Genomic DNA, 19,210 nt, shown 5'->3' with positions numbered 1-19,210 from the left:
CTCTCTCTCTCTGTGTGTGACTATAATAAATAAATAAAAAATTAAAAAAAAAAGTCATGAATGGATGTTGTACCCTGTGAAATGCTTTTTCTGCATCTATCATGTTGATTGATGATTGATTTGTGGATATTGAACCACCCTTGCAACCCAGGAATAAATCTCACTTGATCATAGTGAAAGATTTTTTTTTTTTTTAAGTATTGTTGTATTCAGTTTGCTGAAATTTTGGGAGGATTTTTGCATCTATGTTCATCAGAGATGCTGGCCTGTAGTTCCCCTTTTTTGTAATGTCTTTATTTGGTTTTGGGATCAGGGTAACACTGGCCTCATAGAATAAATTTGGCAGTTTTCCTTCTTCTATTTTTTGGAATAGTTTGAAAAGAATAGGTATTAAATCTTCTTTAAATGTTTGGTAGAAGTTACCTGTGAAGCTTTCTAGTTTGTACTATTGTTTGTTGGGAGGTTTTTGATTATTGATTCAACGTCATCACTGGTAATCCGTTTGTTCAAATTTTATATTTCTTCCTGATTCAGTTTTGGGAGGTTATGTGTCTCAAGGAATTTATCCATTTCATCTAAGGTGTCCAATTTGTTGGCATATAATCTTTCATTCTATTTTCTTACAATGCTTTGTATTTCTGTGGTATTAGTTACTATTTCTCCTCTTTCTTTTCTGATTTTGTTTATTTGAGTCTCCTCTGTCTCTCTTGAGTCCAGCTAAACGTTTATTGATTTCGTTGGGCTTTTCAAAGAACTAGCTCCTGGTTTCATTGATTGTTCTTTCTTTTTTCTTTTTTCTTTTTTTAAGAGTTTATTTATTTGAGAGAGAGATAGTAAGAAAGAACATGGGGGGAGTGAGGAGAGGGAGAAGCAGGCTCCCTTCTAAGCAGGGAGCCTGACTTGGGACTCAGTCCCGGGACCCTGAGTCCATTCCCTGAGCTGAAGACAGACACTTGACTGACTGAGCCGCCCACGTGCTCCGTTCTATTGTTTTGTTTTAGTTTCTATTTAATTTATTTCAGCTCTAATCTTTATTATTTCCTTCTTTGTACTGGTTTTGGGTTTTGTTTGTTCTTTTTCTACTTTCTTTAGATGTATGATCAGTTGTTTGGGGTTTTTCTTGCTTCTTGGGGGTGGGCCTTTATTGCTGTGAACTTCCCTCTTAAAACATCCCAGAGATTTTGGACTGTTGTGTTTTCATTTTCATTTTTCTCCACTATTTTTTAATTTTCTTTCTTGGATGACACATTCATTGTTTAGTAGTATGTTGTTTAACTCCCATGTATTTGTGTTTTTCCCAGATTTTTTCTTGTGACTTTTAGTTTCATAGCATATGCTCAGAAAAGATGCATGGAATGTCTTTGGTCTTTTTGAATTTGTTGTGACTTGTTTAATGGTCTATTCTGGAGAATGTTCCATGTATATGGAATGTGTATCCTGCTGTTTTATGATGGAATATTATGAATATATCTGTTAAATCCAGATACCTTGGTTCTTAATAATGGTACTATGATGGTCATTTCCTACAGTGTACATAAAGTGGTTTAAAATTATAATTTATTTTCACTAACAAGGATACTGAAGGAAGTCCAGTCTGTCTTTGTAGCTCATTTTATCCAAAGAATACACAGATACCACATGTTAAGATCAGTTAGAAAAATTATTCTCTTGTAGTTTTGTTTCCAATTTGATAAAAATATATATTTGTTGATACTTATTTGCAACTGTAAGAACTGTCTTCCCTCTTTTTGATTATGTAAGATATTTACATGATTCAAAAGTATAAACTAACTTGCTTGCATCCCTTCTGCCCTGTTCTTTCCCTCCTGCAGAAATTACTATTTTTACTGTTCCTTGCTCATCTTCTCCGCCATTCTTTTTTTTTTTTCTTTTTTTTTTTTTTTTATTTATGATAGGCACACAGTGAGAGAGAGAGAGGCAGAGACACAGGCAGAGGGAGAAGCAGGCTCCATGCACCGGGAGCCTGACGTGGGATGCGATCCCGGGTCTCCAGGATCGCGCCCTGGGCGAAAGGCAGGCGCCAAACCGCTGCGCCACCCAGGGATCCCTCCGCCATTCTTTTGGAGATACAAGCAAACTCACACCTGTATGCTAACCCTTGTCACCAAGCCCTTCATTCTGCCTCTTGCTCTGTGCTTCCTAGAGGTCAGCGTGCCTTGTCTTCTAATGTTCTTCTCACATTGACATATTTTGTTGTTAATTTCTGGAATAAGATCTGAAGTCTTCCTTCCTCCTGTCTGATATCCTTTCCCCCTTTGTGTCCTTTCCCTCTTGTTATCCTGATCTCTCCTCTCTTCTCCCCTCCTTCCCTCTCCCTCCCCTCTCCCCTCTCTCTCCCTGTCTCTTTCTTTCTCTCCTTCTCATTACATTAATCTTATGTGCTGAGTGATTTGGGCACTATTTTTTGCACTTTTCCCTCAGAGCAAAAGTCTGTGTGTCTGGGAAGGACTGTTTTGTTCCTTCAAATTCTCATGTTCTCAGGTGGCCACAGTGCTGTCAGGTCAGGTAGTGACTTTGGGATTGTTTTCCCGTTGGGGGCACACATCATGGGGACTTTGGGGATCTGCAGTGTGTAGGCCATTGGAATTTTCCCTCATTGCTCACTCTTCTCTGTTGGGATCTGTCCTCTGCTCTCGGGTCACCTCTGCATATATCTTGATGTTTGTGAGGAAACCCTGTCACCTAGACCATGTGTGTTTGTTTGGTGTTGATGTCTATGGGCTTTTTCTTGTACCATGGTGATCAGTCTCTTCTGCATTTATTGGGAGTTCTTGGAAGATTAAAAAACTGCACTGCTGCCCTGATGCCACCCTACTCTCAGTGTTCTCACCACAGCAAAAAATAAGACTCACTGAGTGAGATTAAGTGAATTGTTCATGGACATGTAAATAGTGAGGGAAGAAATTCTAACTCACTCTGGCTCATTCCAGATCTCTTGCTTGCATACACCCACCTGAGAACAGAGTTGTTACTCTTTTGCGTCTGGTGTTGTGTTCTTAGTGAAGTTGTTCAGCTCTTAGGGTGGTTGCTGCATCTTCAGGATTCCTGGTGGCTGTGCAGAGTTTTGGGGAGACTGTTTTTAGTGTGTTGGGTGGCCATCTGCATTTTGTCTCGTGTTTGCCTCACAGCGACACTGAACACAGTGTGCAGAACACCTAGCCTGGCCTCATGGGGGAGTGTTCACCAGCAGATGAGCCGAGCTTGGGCCCAGAAGAATTCTGGTCATTAAAGCGGATTTGCTCTTGTGTCCACAGGTTCCACCTCTCCAGGAACAAGATAGTTCATGCAACAGAGCCCGAGAGCTCCAAGGTCAGGAGTCCATCCTGGGTCAGGGGACTGATGAGCAGAGGCCTCTCACTGGAGGACTGCGGCAAAGACGCGACACTCACAGGACAGAGCAGGTTCTGGAGTGGTTGTTTATTTCCCAGGAGCAGTCAAAACCCACCCAGTCTCAGGTGAGTTGCTTGCTTATTTGTTCCTACTTCTGTTCTTCATACTTCTCTCTCTCTCTCTCTCTCTCTCTCTCTCTCTCTCTCTCTCTCTGTCTCTCTGGTGGGGAGAGGGATGGCGATCCTTAGGTCAAAGGGTTAAGTTAATCACTCTCAGTTCATGGTCTCTTTATCATCACTGGTCTGTGTAAGGTCCCCATCTATCTTTATTTACATATTTTCTGATTTCCCATGCTCAATTTCAGCCTCCTTCCCCATTCCCCCAAATTACTATTTTTATGGATTTCTTTTCCTTATATGTGTTCACACAATATATATTGTTATTGCTGTCATGTATTTTTAATTTATGTTAATCGTGTGACACATGCATCTTGCAATCTTGTTTATATTTTTCTGTAAGTATGTTGTTTCATTAAACACCCTGCTCTTAGGTTTCCTGCTCATGCCACCAAGAGCAGTGTGTGTGAACGTTCTATACTTCCCAATCTTGGTCTATTGTGAGTCTTTTGAATTTGAGCCATTCTGCTGGTTGTATGGTAGTGTCTCTGTATGGGTTTAATTAGCATTTCCTGCTAGCTAAAAAGGATGAGTACCTTTTATCATGCTTATTTGACCTTTTGTTGCCTTTTGTGTTTTCTTTTTTCTTATTTGTTAAAACGAATTTTTTTTATATTCTGGAAGCTTGTTAGAAATGCAGAATATTATGCCCCCCCTCAATCCTGTTAGAATCAACTCTTCATTTTAACAATATTCAGTGATTCATACCCATGAAGGTTTTAAACTAACTTGATACCAAATCCATATTCAGATTTTACTTGGGGTGTTTTTTTTACCTCCAACATTCTGTTACAAAAATTTTCAGAGAGCAAAGTTGAAAGGATTTTAGTGAACCTCTGTGTACCCATCACCAGAATTAACGTTAACATTTTACTAAACTTACTTATCACAGTATCTGTCTTCTGTCTGTGCATCCATTGACCTATCTTATTTTTGGTGCATTTCTTAATATATCTCAGATACCATCATGCCTCCTCTAAATATTTCAGAGTAAAAAGTATTAACTCTTATTCAATTTTTTTTGCTTCCCTTTTCATTCTGTTAATGTCTTTTGATGAACAGATATGTCTAATTTTAACTTATTCTGATTCATACTTTTTTTTATTACTTGTGCTTTTTAGGTCCAATTTTAAGTGATTTTCCCTTATCCAAAGCTCATGGAGACATTTTTCTTTGTTATTTTGCCTTTCACGTTTAGATTTGTAATATATCTAGAATGAATTTTTACGTTTGGGGTGGATAGGAGTCAAGATTTATTTTTTCATAGTGCAGTGCAGTGATTGGTTTCTACCTCTGGCTTTGCAGTGCCACCTTTGTCATCTGTCAGGTATCCATAAATATGGTTTGGTTTTGTAACTCTTTATTCTGTTACACTGGTGTCACGAGCATGCTATGAATGTGCACACTTGGGCTGTGTCAGCTTTAATCAGTTATAGAACAGTTCACATAATTGTGAAGCAAGTTCAGGGTCTCAAGCTCATTTAACTTGGCTTCATACACAGAACACAAAGCAAAGCACAGTACAAAATCCCACAACAAACCAGATACAGTAAGGGGTAAGAAGTTACTAACCAAACACAAAGTCCCAAAGTCCATCTGTGAGTGTGCAGTTGAGATGAGCCCGGGTCCCTCTTGGCATGTGCTTCTTATTATGTTCAAGCTGTGGAGAGTCTGTCCAGTGGCAGCAGTTGCTTTTTGATACATTCAGATGTGAATGACTCAGCATCTGAAGAGTGACGATTTGCTACAAAATCTTCCCTATTTAAAGGAGTTTAATCAAGGGCACCTGGGGGGCTCAGTTGGTTAAGTGTCCAGCTCCTGGTTTTGGCTCAGGTCATGATTTCAGAGTCCTGAGATCAAATCCCTGTTGGGCTCTGTGCTCAGCCTGCTGAGCTTAAGTCTGCTTAAGATTCTCTGTCTCCCTCTGTCCCTGCCCCCTACTCACTTGTGCTCACACACACACACACACACTCTCTCTCTCTCAAATAAATACATAAATCTTTAAAGGAGTTTAATCAGTCTTGGACCTCTGTTGGCCTCTTCTTCTGCTGGCTTTCAGCTCTGGGTGCTGGTTTCCATGATTTCTGGTCTTAACTGCAGTGCCTTTGGCTGCTTGTTGCATCACCACTTAGCAGAGTGATTACATCTTGTTCTTTGCAGTTGGTCTTCTTTTCTGTCCTTGTGCCAATATCACACTATCTTTATTTATAGTAGGTCTTGATATCCAGAGGCTTCCAGTTTTTGATGATTACAGATGCAGTCAACATTCCTGTATGGGTTTTTGTGTAGACATGACTTTTCCCATTAGTTGTGTAAATAGGAACATGATTGCTGGATTGTATGGTAACAATGTATTTATCTTTGTAAAAAAAACTGTCTTCCAAAGTATCTGCGCAATTTTGCATTCTTACCAGCAGTGAATGAGAGTTCCTGTTGCTCCTCATCTTGGCCAGTGCTTAGTGTTGTCGGGTTTGTAAAATTTTACCATAATAACATATGTGAGGTGGTATTTCGTTGTGATTTTAAATTGCATCTCCCTATGGCTAGTATTACTGAATATCTTTTAATATATGTTTTGCCCTCTGTATATCTTTGGTGAAGTATCTGTTCCGTGTCTGATCTTTTCCCCAATTTTTAATTGGGTTGTTTTCTTGCCATTAATATGTAAGGGTTCTTTACATATTCTAGATTCAAGTCCTTCATCAGAAAAGTGATTTGTAGGATGCCTGGGTGGCTCAGCAGCTAAGCATCTGCCTTTGGCTCAGGGTGTGATCCTGTGGTCTTGAGATCGAGTCCCATAACAGGATCCCTGTTTTCTCCCAGTCTCTGGCTTGTCTCTTTCATTTTTGTAATACCAGCTTTCACAGAACAAGTATTTTTTTTTAAATATTTTTTTTTAATTTTTATTTATTTATGATAGTCACAGAGAGAGAGAGAGAGAGAGAGAGGCAGAGACACAGGCAGAGGGAGAAGCAGGCTCCATGCACCGGGAGCCCGATGTGGGATTCGATCCCGGGTCTCCAGGATCGCGCCCTGGGCCAAAGGCAGGGGCCAAACCGCTGCGCCACCCAGGGATCCCCAGAACAAGTATTTTAATTACAGTAAATTCCATTTTCTCAATTTTACTTTTTAGAATGGATTGTGCTTTAGGTGCCATGTCTAAAATCTCATTACCCACGCACCTGGCTGGCACAGTCAGTGGAGCGTGCAACTTTTGATCTCTGGGTCATGAGTTCAAGCCCCATATTGGGCATGAGGCCTACTGAACAAAACGAATAAATGAAAATAAAATCTCATTGCCCAAACCAAAGTACACAAATTTTCTCTTGTATTTCTGTAGACTTTTTTTTAATAGTTTTAGAATTTACATATAAGTCTATGACTCATTTTTAGTTAAATTTTATATAGGGTTGGGTTATGTATTGAGGTTTATTATGTCTATGGATGTGAAAGTATTCCTGCACCACCATTTGCTGAAAATATTTTCCTTTCTCCATTGAATTGCCTTTATGTCTTTGATTAAAAAAAAAAAAATCGGGATCCCTGTGTGGCGCAGCGGTTCGGCGCGTGCCTTTGGCCCAGGGCGCGATCCTGGAGACCCGGGATCGAATCCCACATCGGGCTCCCGGTGCATGGAGCCTGCTTCTCCCTCTGCCTGTGTCTCTGCCTCTCTCTCTCTCTCTCTCTCTGTGACTATCATAAATAAATTTAAAAAAAAAATTAAAAAAAAAAATCAGGAGACAATGTTTGTATGGGTCTATTCCTAGGCTCTGTTTTCTGCTTCATTCGTCTTGTGTCTGATCTTTCCCCAGCATCACACCAACTTGATTTTATAGGAAGTCTTAAAATGGGCTACTGGAAATACTTCACCTTTGCTCCTCAGAATTGTTTTGGCTATCTTTTTTCCTCTGCTTTTCCATATTAATTAGAGGAGCTTGTGGATAGCTATAAAAACTTGCTAAGATTTTAGAGTTTGTTTTTATGTATGAGGTTGGGAAGGATCCTACTTCATTCTCTTTCATGTGGACACTCAGTTTTCTCAGCAACATTTATTGAGAGGAATTTTCTTTCCCCATCATGTGGTCTTAACACCATTGTTGAAAATCATTTGAGGGGATCCCTGGGTGGCTCAACAGTTTGGCGCCTGCCTTTGGCCCAGGGTGTGATCCTGGAGTCCCGGGATCGAGTCCCACGTCAGGCTTCTGGCATGGAGCCTGCTTCTCCCTCCTCCTGTGTCTCTGCCTCTCTCTCTCTCTGTCTATCATAAATAAATAAATAAATAAATAAATTATTTATAAATTATTAATATTTATTATTTATAAATTATTATAATAAATTATTATTTATTTATTTTTTTAAAATCATTTGACCATATATGTAAGGGTTTATTTCTGAATTCTCTAGTCTGTTTCATTGGTCTGTATATCAGTCTTTATGCCAATGCTACTTTGCTGTAATTACTATAGCTTTGTAGTCATTGTTGAAATAGGGAAATGTGAGTCCTCCAGCTTCATTCTTTTTCTATATTGCTTTGGCTATTCAGGGTCCCTAAAATTCCATATGAATTTTAGGATGGGCATTTCTGTTTGTGCAAAAAAAGTGTCAGTGGGATTTTGATAGATATTACATTTAGTATGTAGATCACTGTGAGTAGTATTGGCACCTTAATGATAAGCCTTCCATCCATGAACATATACTATGTTTGCATTTATTTATGTCTTTTATTTATTTATTTAAGATAAAAAAATAATTTATTTGAGAGAGAGAGAGAGAGCATGATTAGGGGGAGATGGAGAAGCAGACTCTCCACTGAGCAGGACCCTGGGATCATGACCTGAGCTGAAGACAGAGGCTTAACCAACTAACCCACCAGGCACCCCCATTTATGTCTGAAAATTTATTTCAGCAGAATTTTCTAGTTTTCATTCTACAAGTTATTTACCTCATTGGATAAGCATTTATTCCTTTTTTTTTTTTTTTTTTTTTAAGATTTTTAAAATTTATTCATGAGAGACACAGAGAGAGGCAGAAACATAGGCAGAGGGAGAAGCAGGCTCCGTGCTGGAGACTGATGCAGTACTGGATCCCAGGACCCTGGGGTCACTACCTGAGCCCAAGGCAGATGCTCAACCACTGAACCACCCATGCACCCTGCATTTATTCTTTTTGATGCTATTATAAATGGAATTGTTTTCATAATTTGCTTTTCAGATTGATTTTTTTTATTTTTTTTTTATTTTTTATTTTTTTGATTATTTTTCATATATAGAAATGCAGCTGATTTTTTTTGTGTGTGTGTTAGCATTGTATCCTGCTACTTTGCTGAGTTAATTTATTAGTTCTAACCAGGTGTGTGTGTGTGTAATCTTTAAAGTTTTCCACATGTAGGATCATATCATCTGTGAAGAAAAATCATTTTACTTCTTCCTTTCCCATTTGAAAGACATTTCTTCTCCTTGCCAAATTGTTTTGGCTAGAAATTTCAGTACTACCTTGAATAGAAATGGTGAAAGCAGGCATCCTTGCTGTGTTCCTTATCTTAGAGGAAAAGCTTTCAGGGGATCCCCGGGTGGCTTAGCGGTTTGACGCCTGCCTTCGGCCCAGGGTGTGATCCTGGAGTCCCGGGATTGAGTCCCACGTCGGGCTCCCTGCATGGAGCCTGCTTCTCCCTCTGCCTGTGTCTCTGCCTCTCTCTCTCTCTTTCTCTCTCTGTCTCTCATGAATAAATAAATAAAATCTTTAGCAAACAACAACAACAAAAAAGAAAAGCTTTCAGTTTTTGACCAATAAGAATGATATTTGATTTTTATTTTTTTGGAGTTTTTTAAATTATTAATTCAGTATCATCACTGGTAATCAGTCTGTTCAAATTTTATATTTCTTCCTGATTCAGTTTTGGGAGGTTATATGTCTCTAGAAATTTATCCATTTTTTTCTAGGTTGTCCACTTTGTTGGCATGTAATCTTTCATTCTGTTCTTTTACAATCATTTATATTTCTGTGGTATTAGTCATTATTTCTCTTCTTTCTTTTCTGATTTTGAGTCTTCTCTCTCTCCCTTCCTCTCTCTCTCTTTCTCCCCCCCCCCCCCCTTCTTTTAGTTTCTGTTTCATTTATTTCTGCTCTAATCTGTATTATTTCTTTTCTTCTACTGGCTTTGGGTTTTGTTTATTCTTTCTAGTTCTGTTCTATGTAAGGTTCAGTTGTTTATTTGAGATTTTTCTTGCTTCTTGAGGAGCCTGTATTGTTATAAACTTCCCTCTTAGAACAGCTTTGGTACACCCCAAAGATTTTGGATCATTGTGTTTTCATTTTCATTTTTCTTCATGTATTTTTTAATTTTCTTTTTGATTTCTTGGATGATACTTTCATTGCATACTAGAATGTTATTTAACCTGCATGTATTTGTGTTTTTTTCCAGATTTTTTTCTTGTGGTTGATTTTTAGTGTCATAACATTGTGGTCAGGAAAAATGCTTGAGGGCTGCCTAGGTCCCTCAATGGTTGAGCATCTGCCTTTAGCTTGGGTCATAATCCCTTGGTCCTGGGATCGAGTCCCACATTGGGCTCCCTGGATGGAGCAAGTTTCTCCCTCTGCCTGTGTCTCTGCCTTTCTCTGTGGCTCTCATGAATAAATAGATAAAATCTTTATTTTAAAAAAGGAAAGATACTTGATAAGGATGCCTGGGTGGGGGATCCCTGGGTGGCTCAGCGGTTTAGTGCCTGCCTTCGGCCCAGGGCGTGATCCTGGAGATCCGGGATTGAGTCCCGCATCGGGCTCCCTGCATGGAGCCTGCTTCTCCCTCTTCCTGTGTCTCTGCCTCTCTCTCTCTCTGTGTCTCTCATGAGTAAATAAATAAAATCTTTAAAAAAAAAAAAGAAAAAAGAAAAAGAAAAGGATGCCTGGGTGGTTGAGCATCTGACTCTTGATTTAAGCTCAGGTCATGATCTCAGGGTTGTGAGATCAAGCCCTGCATCAGGCTCTACATGCTGAGTATGAAGCCTGTTTAAGATTCTCTCTCTCCTTCTGTACCTACCTGGTTGTGCACCCTCTTGTGCTTTTTCTCTTAGAAAAGAAAAAACAAGAAAAGAAAAGATGCATGGTATGACTTTCATCTTTTTAATTTGTTGGAATTAGTTTTGTGGCCTCATATGTGATCTGTTCTGGAGAATGTTCCATGTGTATTTGAAAAGAATGTCTATTCTGCTGTTTTATGATGAATATTCTGAATATATTTATTAGATCCATGTGGTCCAATGTGTCATTCAAAGCCATTATTTTCCTTGTTGATTTTTCTGTTTGGATAATCTGTCTACTGATATAAGTTGGGTGTTATAGTCCCCTACTATTATTGTATTACTATTGGTGACTTCTTTTATGTTTGTTATTAGTTGTTTTATATATTTGGGTGCTGCTCTGCTGCGTGCATAAATATTTATACCTGTTATATCTTTGTGTTGGGTTGTTCCCGTTATGGTTATATACTGTCCTTTTTTTTCTCTTGTTATGTTCTTTGTTTTAAAATATATTTTGGGGACGCCTGGGTGGCTCAGTGGTTGAGCGTCCAACTTTGGCTCGGGTCGTGATCCTGGGGTCCCGGGATCCAGCCCCGCATCAGGCTCCCTTCATGGAGCCTGCTTCACCCTCTGCCTATGTCTCTGCCTCTCTCTCTGTGTGTCTGTCATGAATAAATAAAATAAAATCTTTAAAAAAAATAAAATATATTTTGTTTGATATAAGTATTGCTACCCTGGCTTTTACACATTCATTTGTATGAGAAATTGTTTCCCATCCTTTCACTTTTAATCTGCAGGTATCTTTAGGTCAAAAATGAGTGTCTTATAGGCAACATATAGATGGGTCTTGCTTTTTTATCCATTCTGTCACCCTGTGTCTTTTTTTTTTTTAAAGATTTTATTTAAAAATCTTAATTATTGATAGGTTTGTAGTTATCATTTGGTACTTGTTTTATGGTTGTTTTTATAGTTCTTTTCTGTTTCTTCTCTTGCTCTCTTCTCTCATGGTATATTGGCATTCTTTAGTGATATACTTGGATTCTTTTCTCTTTATTTATTTTATATTAGTGATTTTGATTTGTGGTTACCATTAAGTTTGAATATAGCATCTTATGCATATGGCAGTTTGTATTAAGTTGATAGTTGCTAAAGTTTGAACCCATTCTATACTCATCTTCCTGTCCCCATCCATACATTTTAGGTATATGGTGTCATACTTTACATCCTTTTATTTTGTGAGTCCCTTGACTGATTTTTATAGATACTTATTTTTACTATTTTTGTGCTTCCTACTTTTTTACTCCTATTTAGGTCTTATCTTTCGACTCAAAGTATCTCCTTTACTATTTCTTGTAGGACTAGTTTAATGGTCATGAATTCCTTTAACTTTTGTTTGGAAAACTCTGTTATCTTCCTTTTCTGAATGATAACTTTGCTGTATAGAGCATTCTTGTCTGCAGGTTTGTTTTTTTTTTTTTTTCTGTCAGCACTTTGAAAATATCATGCCACTCTCTTCTGGACTGCCAAGTTTCTGCTGAAAAATCAGCTGATAGCCTTATGGGTTTCCCTTGTATGTAACTGTTTTCTCTTGCTGCTTTAAAATTCTCTATCACTACTTTTTTTTTTTTTTTTCTTAACCATTTTAATTACTGTGTGTCTTGGTGTGGACCTCATTGGGTTGATTTTGTTGGTGGCTCTCAGTATTTCCTGGATCTGAATTTCTGTTCCTATCTCTAGATTCAGGGAATTTTCATCTATTATTTCTTCAAATAAATATTCTGCCCCCCTTTCTATCTTTTCTCCATTTGAGGTCTCTATAATGCAATTGTTACTACTCTTGATGGTGTTGCTGAGTTCCCTAAGTCTTTTTCCATTTTCCATTATTCTTTTTTCTCTCTCCTGTCCAGTTTGATTGATTTCCATTACACTGTCCTCTGAATCACTGATATGTTCTTTTGCTTCCTCTACTCTGCCTAGTTAATTTTCCCCTCAACACTGCTTTTTGTTGCATCCTGTGAATTTTGGTATGATGTATTTTGTTTTCATTTATGTCTAATTTACCTTTTGATGTTTTCTTTGATCCGTTCCTTAAGATATGTTGTTTAATTTCCTTTAATTTGTAAATTTTCCTTTTTTTCCCTTTCTGTTGATTTCTATCTTTATCCTGTGTAGTCAGAGAAAATACTTTGTACAGTCTTTTTTTTTTTAAGAGGGAGTGAGCACACACGAGTAGTGGGGGAGGGACAGACAGAAAGAGAGAGAATTTTAAGCAGGCTCAGTTCCCAGCATAGACCCAACCCAGGGCTTGATCTCTCACAACCCTGAGATCATGACATAACCCAAAATTAAGAGTCAGACACTTAACTGAGCCACCTAGGTTCCCTGATCTTTATCTTTTAAGATCTACTGGGATGTAATTTGTGGGTTAACACAGTCTTTCCTGTTCTATGTCCCCTGTGCACTTGAAAAGTATACATATGCTCTTGTTGGGTAGACTATTTTGACTACATCTGTTAGATCTTTGCTTTAAGTATTTTGTTTTCTTATCTTCTGTCTGGTTGTTCTATCCATTATGAAAAGCAGGATATTGAAGTTTCCAATTATCATTATAAAACTTTGACCCTTCAATTCTGTTTTTGCTTCATATAATTTGATGATCTGTTATTATATGTATAACTATAGTTTTTATATTGTCTTATGGTATTGAACCTTTAATAGTATATAATGTCCCTTTTGGTCTCTTATTAGAAACCTTTTTTGATTTGAAGACTATTGTATTTGATACTGGTATTACCCTCTCTGCTCTCTTTTGGATACTATTTGCATTGAATATCTTTCACTTTCAATCTGTTTTTATCTTTCGATCTAAAGCGAGTTTCTTTTAGACAGCTTATAGTTGGGTCATGGTTCTTTTTTTTTTTTTTTTTTTTTTTTAGGATTTTATTAATTCATTCACGAGAGACATAGGCAGAAGGAGAAGCAGGGTCCTTGAGGGGACCCTGATGTGGGACTTGATCCTGGGACTCTGGGATCATGCCCTGAGCCAAAGGCAGATGCTCAACCGCTGAGTCACACAGGCGTCCCTTGGTGTGGGTTTCTTTGACTTCATCTTTGTTCAATTCTCTGAGCTTCTGGGATGTTTATATTCATGTCTTTTATGAAATTTGGTTGTGTTATTTTTTATCTTAGCCATTCTAATGGGTCTGTGATGGTGTGTCATTATTAACTTGCAATTCTTCAATGACATATGATGTTGAACATCTTTCATATGCTTATTTGCTATCTGTATATCTTCCTATTCAGATCATTTGTCCAACAAATTGGCCACTACTTAGAGCTTTTGTCTTTTCTTTCCACTTAAGTTTTAACCTCTTCTCTCACAGTGGCTGCTCCTGTGGTACCCTTTTACAGATTCAGCCTGACACTTCCAAGTGGTATTGCTAGCTTCCAGCTTTGTGCCCTTATTGTACTCTGTTTGTTTATCTTAGCTTCTCCCTTTTTAAAAAAAAAATAATTTATTTTTTCATGAGAGACACAGAGACAGAGAGAGGTAGAGACCCAGGGAGAGAGAGAAGCAGACTCCATGCAGGGAGCCCAATGTGGGACTCAATCCTGGGACTCCAGGATCATGCCCAGGGTCGAAGGCCCTGGGTCAACACCAAACTGTTGAGCCACCCAGGGATCCCCCTATCTTAGCTTCTTTAATCTCCTGCTACATTTGCATCTTTTAAACTTTGCTTTCTTCTGCAATGCTAAATGCTTCTCTCAGGCAGGAGTGTATTTCATCCTGGTTTATTATCACCTGTACTTTTTGAATACCTGACACCTGGAGCTAAGGAAGGATGATGACTAACCATTCCTGTTTGCCTGTAGCTGTCCTGCCTTAATACTGAAGGTCCCATGTGTAGGGAAATCCCGTAGTCTTGGGTACATTGGGACAGTTGGTTACCCTGTGCAGATGTTTCCTCGGATAGCTTAAACATTCAAAGATGTATCTTTAATGAGTAGCATTGCTGTTTCCGTCTTTGTGCCCTTGTTGTATGTTCTTTTGTCTTAGCTTCTTTGACTTCCAGTTGCATGTTGCGTGTGCTGTGGCAACACGATCAGGGTCCTGAGGATAAGGGGATGAGGAAAATAAAATAAAAGTAAAGAGATGGGGACAGGAGGGACACAGTGGATGATGTCCAAGCAGTGCCAGCTTTATTCAAGGTTTTACAATATTTTATAGCATGAGCAAAACAAAGCTAAGAAGGTATCTATTTTTAGCATGTTTGTGAAACCCTCCAAAGTTCCCCTTTCTCAGCATGCAAGACAGACTCACGGGTGCCAGAAGACCTTGGTAAATAGATAAGCTTGTTGCTCCAGATGTGCATACTTCAAAGGAATATTAGATATGGTAAACAGACCAGCAAGGACAGCACAGACCCTTATTTACATTTATGACCACGCCAGAGTGAATCTTACAATCAATAAGTTGTATCTATTGTGTTATGTGGGCAATCACGTACAAGCGAGCCCTGAGAACCATTGCTCAAGCCCTTTCTCAAGCGTCAACCAACTATTCACCCTTTAGGCTCCCGAGCCTTTTGAGTGAATGAGGGACGCAAGTCCAGGCCTGGTTTGCTTCAGTCACTCCAGCTAGTTCATGGTCGCCCACAGTTGCATTCACACATGTTTAACTTTGTATTCCTTTGCAGTGGTGAGTACTTCTTGTGGACAGGATTGTGTTTCTTTCAAGTTCTTTTTTCAAGGATGTATTTTATTTATTTGAGAGAGAGAGAAAGAGAAGAAGAGCGAGAATATTCAAACAGACTCCCCACTGAGCCCAGAGCCAGACACAGGGCTTGATCCCAAAACTCCAAGATGATGACCTGTGCCAAAATCAAGACTTGGACACTTAGTTGACTGGGCCACCAGATGTCCCTTCATTCAAGTTTATATCACCTGTACCTCACTGAGTATCTGGCACCTGATATTCTCCTATGTTGAGTGAAAGGCTGACTGATTTAATACACATTGATGGAATGTTTTCAATATATTTTTGCTTTTCTCACAAGTAGAATATAAACAGTGGACATCCTAGGCATCTTTTTGTTTACCAGAAACTCACTAAAGACTTTGAGATTGAATAAGAATATGCTCTTTCAGGGACCATTGTCATTCGTGGATGTGTTTGTGGACTTCACCTGGGAAGAATGGCGGCTACTGGACCCAGCTCAGAAGCACCTATACAGGAGTGTGATGTTGGAGAACTATAGCCACCTGGTGTCCCTGGGTAGGAGCTCCCTCCAATAAATGGGGTGTGTGTAATCTCCAGGCTTCCCCTTCTTGGTTGCTGAAAGCTGGGTGGCTTTTGCAAAGTTCTTAGTGATTTTGGACTTATATTTAAAAGCCAGATTTTCTTAGTCTCCCTTTGGCATTAGAATATGCTAGTTTGAATAGTCTTCACTTTGCCATGGGGCAGAAGGACAACTTTATCATGCTGCCTCTAAACTGACTCTTTCCCCTTCTTCAGGGTTTGAGGCAGTTTTGGTCCAGGTTGTCTGTGATTTTTCCATTCACAGGGTATCAAGATGCCAAACCTGATATCATCTTCAAGTTGGAACAAGGAGAAGAACTGTGGATGATGCAGACCCAAATCCCAAGTCAAGGCCAACCAGGTGGGTGATGAGGATATTTAGATCTTTTCCTCCTTATTCAGAATTGATGTGAATTCTCACATGACATACACCTCATGTTTGTACTTTTTGTCTCATTCATAACCAGTCTGTTTTAGTTCATTTCTTTCTCTCAGCATTCTCTGTTTCCTTCATGCTTTCCCAGGGGATTAGATTCATTTTGTTATGCAGTTAAACAGGCTTTTTCTCTTTATCTCTTAATATGATGTTCATTCCCCCTTCTACTTTTTTTTTTTTTAATTATATTTTTAAATCTCTTACACTTAGAGTTAATCATAATCACAGCCTCCTTCCTTCCTGATATCTATTAGAAGTCATTACTGTTCCTTCTAAGCACATTCTGGCACCTGTGGATATTAGTTATTCTCTATTGAGTCCTCCCCTCCCCTTTCCTCATGTGACACCATATTGAACCCACTCACACACTGTACGACTAAGTGCTTTTAGCACTTTAGCATAAAGCTTTACTTTTTTTACTTTTTAGCTTTTAGCACAAAGCTTTACTGACTTTTCTTGTTCTTCCCTCTGAGTCCAAAGGGACTTTTCATACCCTCTACTTTTCTTATATATTGTAACGTTTAAAAGACATCTGTTCTGAAGATTTAAGCTGTGTTGCCCTTTTGGTAATTGACACTCCGTCCCTCCTCAGCCTTTGGTACAGAGTTTGATTGGTCTTTTGAGCATCTTTCCTGTGTGTGCCACTCCTTTGTCTCATTTTCAGGAACTGGAACTGTTTATTGCATTGCTCCATAGCTACATCATACTTTCTTCTTGGCATTCTGTTTATTCATTCTGCTCTGCTTCTAGCTCTTTCTCCTGGCCCTGGGAAGTCAGCTTAAATCGCCTTCATATGCAGTTCTCTTCACTAATGTTGCTGAAATCTGTTAATATGTTGGTTCCCTAAAAAGAAGTCTTTTAAGTAAAGCCCCCATTTTCCCAGTCCCTACCAAAAATAAAATCAAGATCTCATTTCTTGATTGTTCTATTTATTCCCCAAATGTGCTTGTCTTTTGTATTAGTTCATCTTGATGTTACTGTCAGATACATTTCCCTAATGTGTTCCATCTGTCACGGGCATGACAGAATGAATCTCATTAGTCTTTAGGATTGTATCAACTATAATTTCTGATTAATCCTAAATCAATATACTAAACAGAAGTGATTTATTACCACACATCACCGAAAGTCCTGACAAGGGGCAGTTGTAGGGTTGACTAAACCATCGATTCAGCAAATCACCAAAGGTGCCTCTCCGCATGGCCATTCCAAGTCTGTCAACATTTCCCTCAGGTTCACTCCCTCATAGTCATCAGATGGCTTCTACAGTTCCAGCCAATACCTGCAGATACACCACTGGCCAGTAGAACAAGAAAACTGCTTTTTCCACGTGATTCTTTTTATCAGGTGGTAGAGCCTATTGCAGAAACTCTCAGCTTAGTGGGCTAGGTTTTTATCACATCATCATGCTTACTGGGCTAGGTTTTCATCACATACCCCTGTCTGAGTAAGACTCTGTCAAGGGAAGTAGGGCCACCACTGTTGTCTGAGATGATGCTTTACTTTCTGGGGTAGAGGTAGCAGTGGAGATTGGTCCCCATTTCCCTGACTGAGGCACATGGCCTTAAGGATGGGCTTGGGGAAAAAAATATCAGTTTTCTGCCAGCCAGGAAAAAGGGAGAAGGATTGTTTGGTTGGCAGCACTGTCTACCTTCCTCCACCTCTTTGGCTAGGCAGCTTCTAGTCATCCTCTTCTAATCCATCCATCTTCAAAAATGTTCCACCATCCCTGCTTTTCTTCTTGTCCTGTATTAATGAAGTCTTGGATCCTCATTCTCAGTGGTAGTTCTTTATGGTCTGGTAACCTGCAGTTAAAGATAAGTTATTCACACCCAACCAGCCAGACAAGTACAGAGTGGTGGAGAGAAGTACAGGGCAGGTACAACAGGAATCCCCATTCTGAAGAGCAGCCACAGTGAGTGCCACATAGAAGTCACTGGTTTGCAGTGCATCGATGCCCTGGATGGGCAGGTTGTGCTGGGACTTCCTGCTGTGGCAGTGGCCTAATGAGCCCTTGGTTCCACTCTCTGAGCATGATTATGATTCCCTTTTCCATTGTCTTTTTGGCTACACCCAAAATGGTTGTTTGGGAGAATGCTGTTCTGTAGCTTCAGAAATCTGAATTCTGTCCGTGCAAGTGAAGTTTCCAGCTATTACTTTTGAAACACAGTAATCATCTTCAATCATGTTTAAGTAATATTTAAGCTTAGGAAATTCCGTCTTCTATTCATTGGCTTTGGTATTGTTTTGATTTCGGGAATTCTTTGAAATTTCCCTTGAGACCAACCGTAGTATCACTTCCTGCTATTATTGTTCCAAAGAGAATGCTTAACAGAAAATGTATTATGTATCTTGGGAACTCCAATGAAGGAAGTAAGAACTGTGGCTAACCAGGGGAACTGAGGATGGGTTATGATCATAGCTACAGCAGGGTTACAGGGTAGAGTATTAAGACAGATTTAGTTTCTATGAACTCTGAAAGTCTACAGGGTTAAGACTGTTAGCCAAACACATGAACAAATCTGATTCCTGGACAAAGATTCATTAGTCACTGGCCTGTTTTCTTCTTGATAGGAACTTTTCTGAGTTTAGAACCATGGAATAGCCAGTAATACTCTTTCCCAAGCCATCGTGATAGAACCTTCACTTCTCAGTGCAAGGAGGAGGTAATGCCCCCACTTGGGAATTGATGCTTGAGAAAATACAATATGGAGACTATTTACAAAATGAAGAGGGATCAGATTTAAGAGGTAGGGAACCCTGGGATGACATATTAAGGTCCTCTGATCTGCTGTCTCCAAGCCTGACTTGCTGCCATGTTCTCTAAATGCTCTTTTCTCTTTGTGGCCTTGGTCAGCATATTACTTTAGGACATCTGGATCAGGTCCATCCATTCTCTACCCAGTCAGCCTCCAGATACTTGTCATTGTGC

General features: G+C 39.2%; 1 protein-coding gene and 1 pseudogene across 1 annotated transcript in view; both read left to right on the top strand.

The window, feature by feature from the left end:
• The window catches only part of LOC112911594 (uncharacterized), a 65,005-nt gene that overhangs the window by 40,467 nt on the left and 5,328 nt on the right, over window positions 1-19,210 (top strand). The window lies entirely within an intron of this gene.
• The window catches only part of LOC112911593 (uncharacterized), a 36,134-nt pseudogene that overhangs the window by 11,596 nt on the left and 5,328 nt on the right, over window positions 1-19,210 (top strand).

The sequence above is a fragment of the Vulpes vulpes genome, chromosome 10, assembly GCF_048418805.1.
Source record: "Vulpes vulpes isolate BD-2025 chromosome 10, VulVul3, whole genome shotgun sequence".
In the NCBI taxonomy this organism is placed as follows: Eukaryota; Metazoa; Chordata; class Mammalia; order Carnivora; family Canidae; genus Vulpes; species Vulpes vulpes.
Note: the sequence above shows the minus strand (reverse complement) of the source record. Positions and strands in the feature narration are given on the sequence as shown.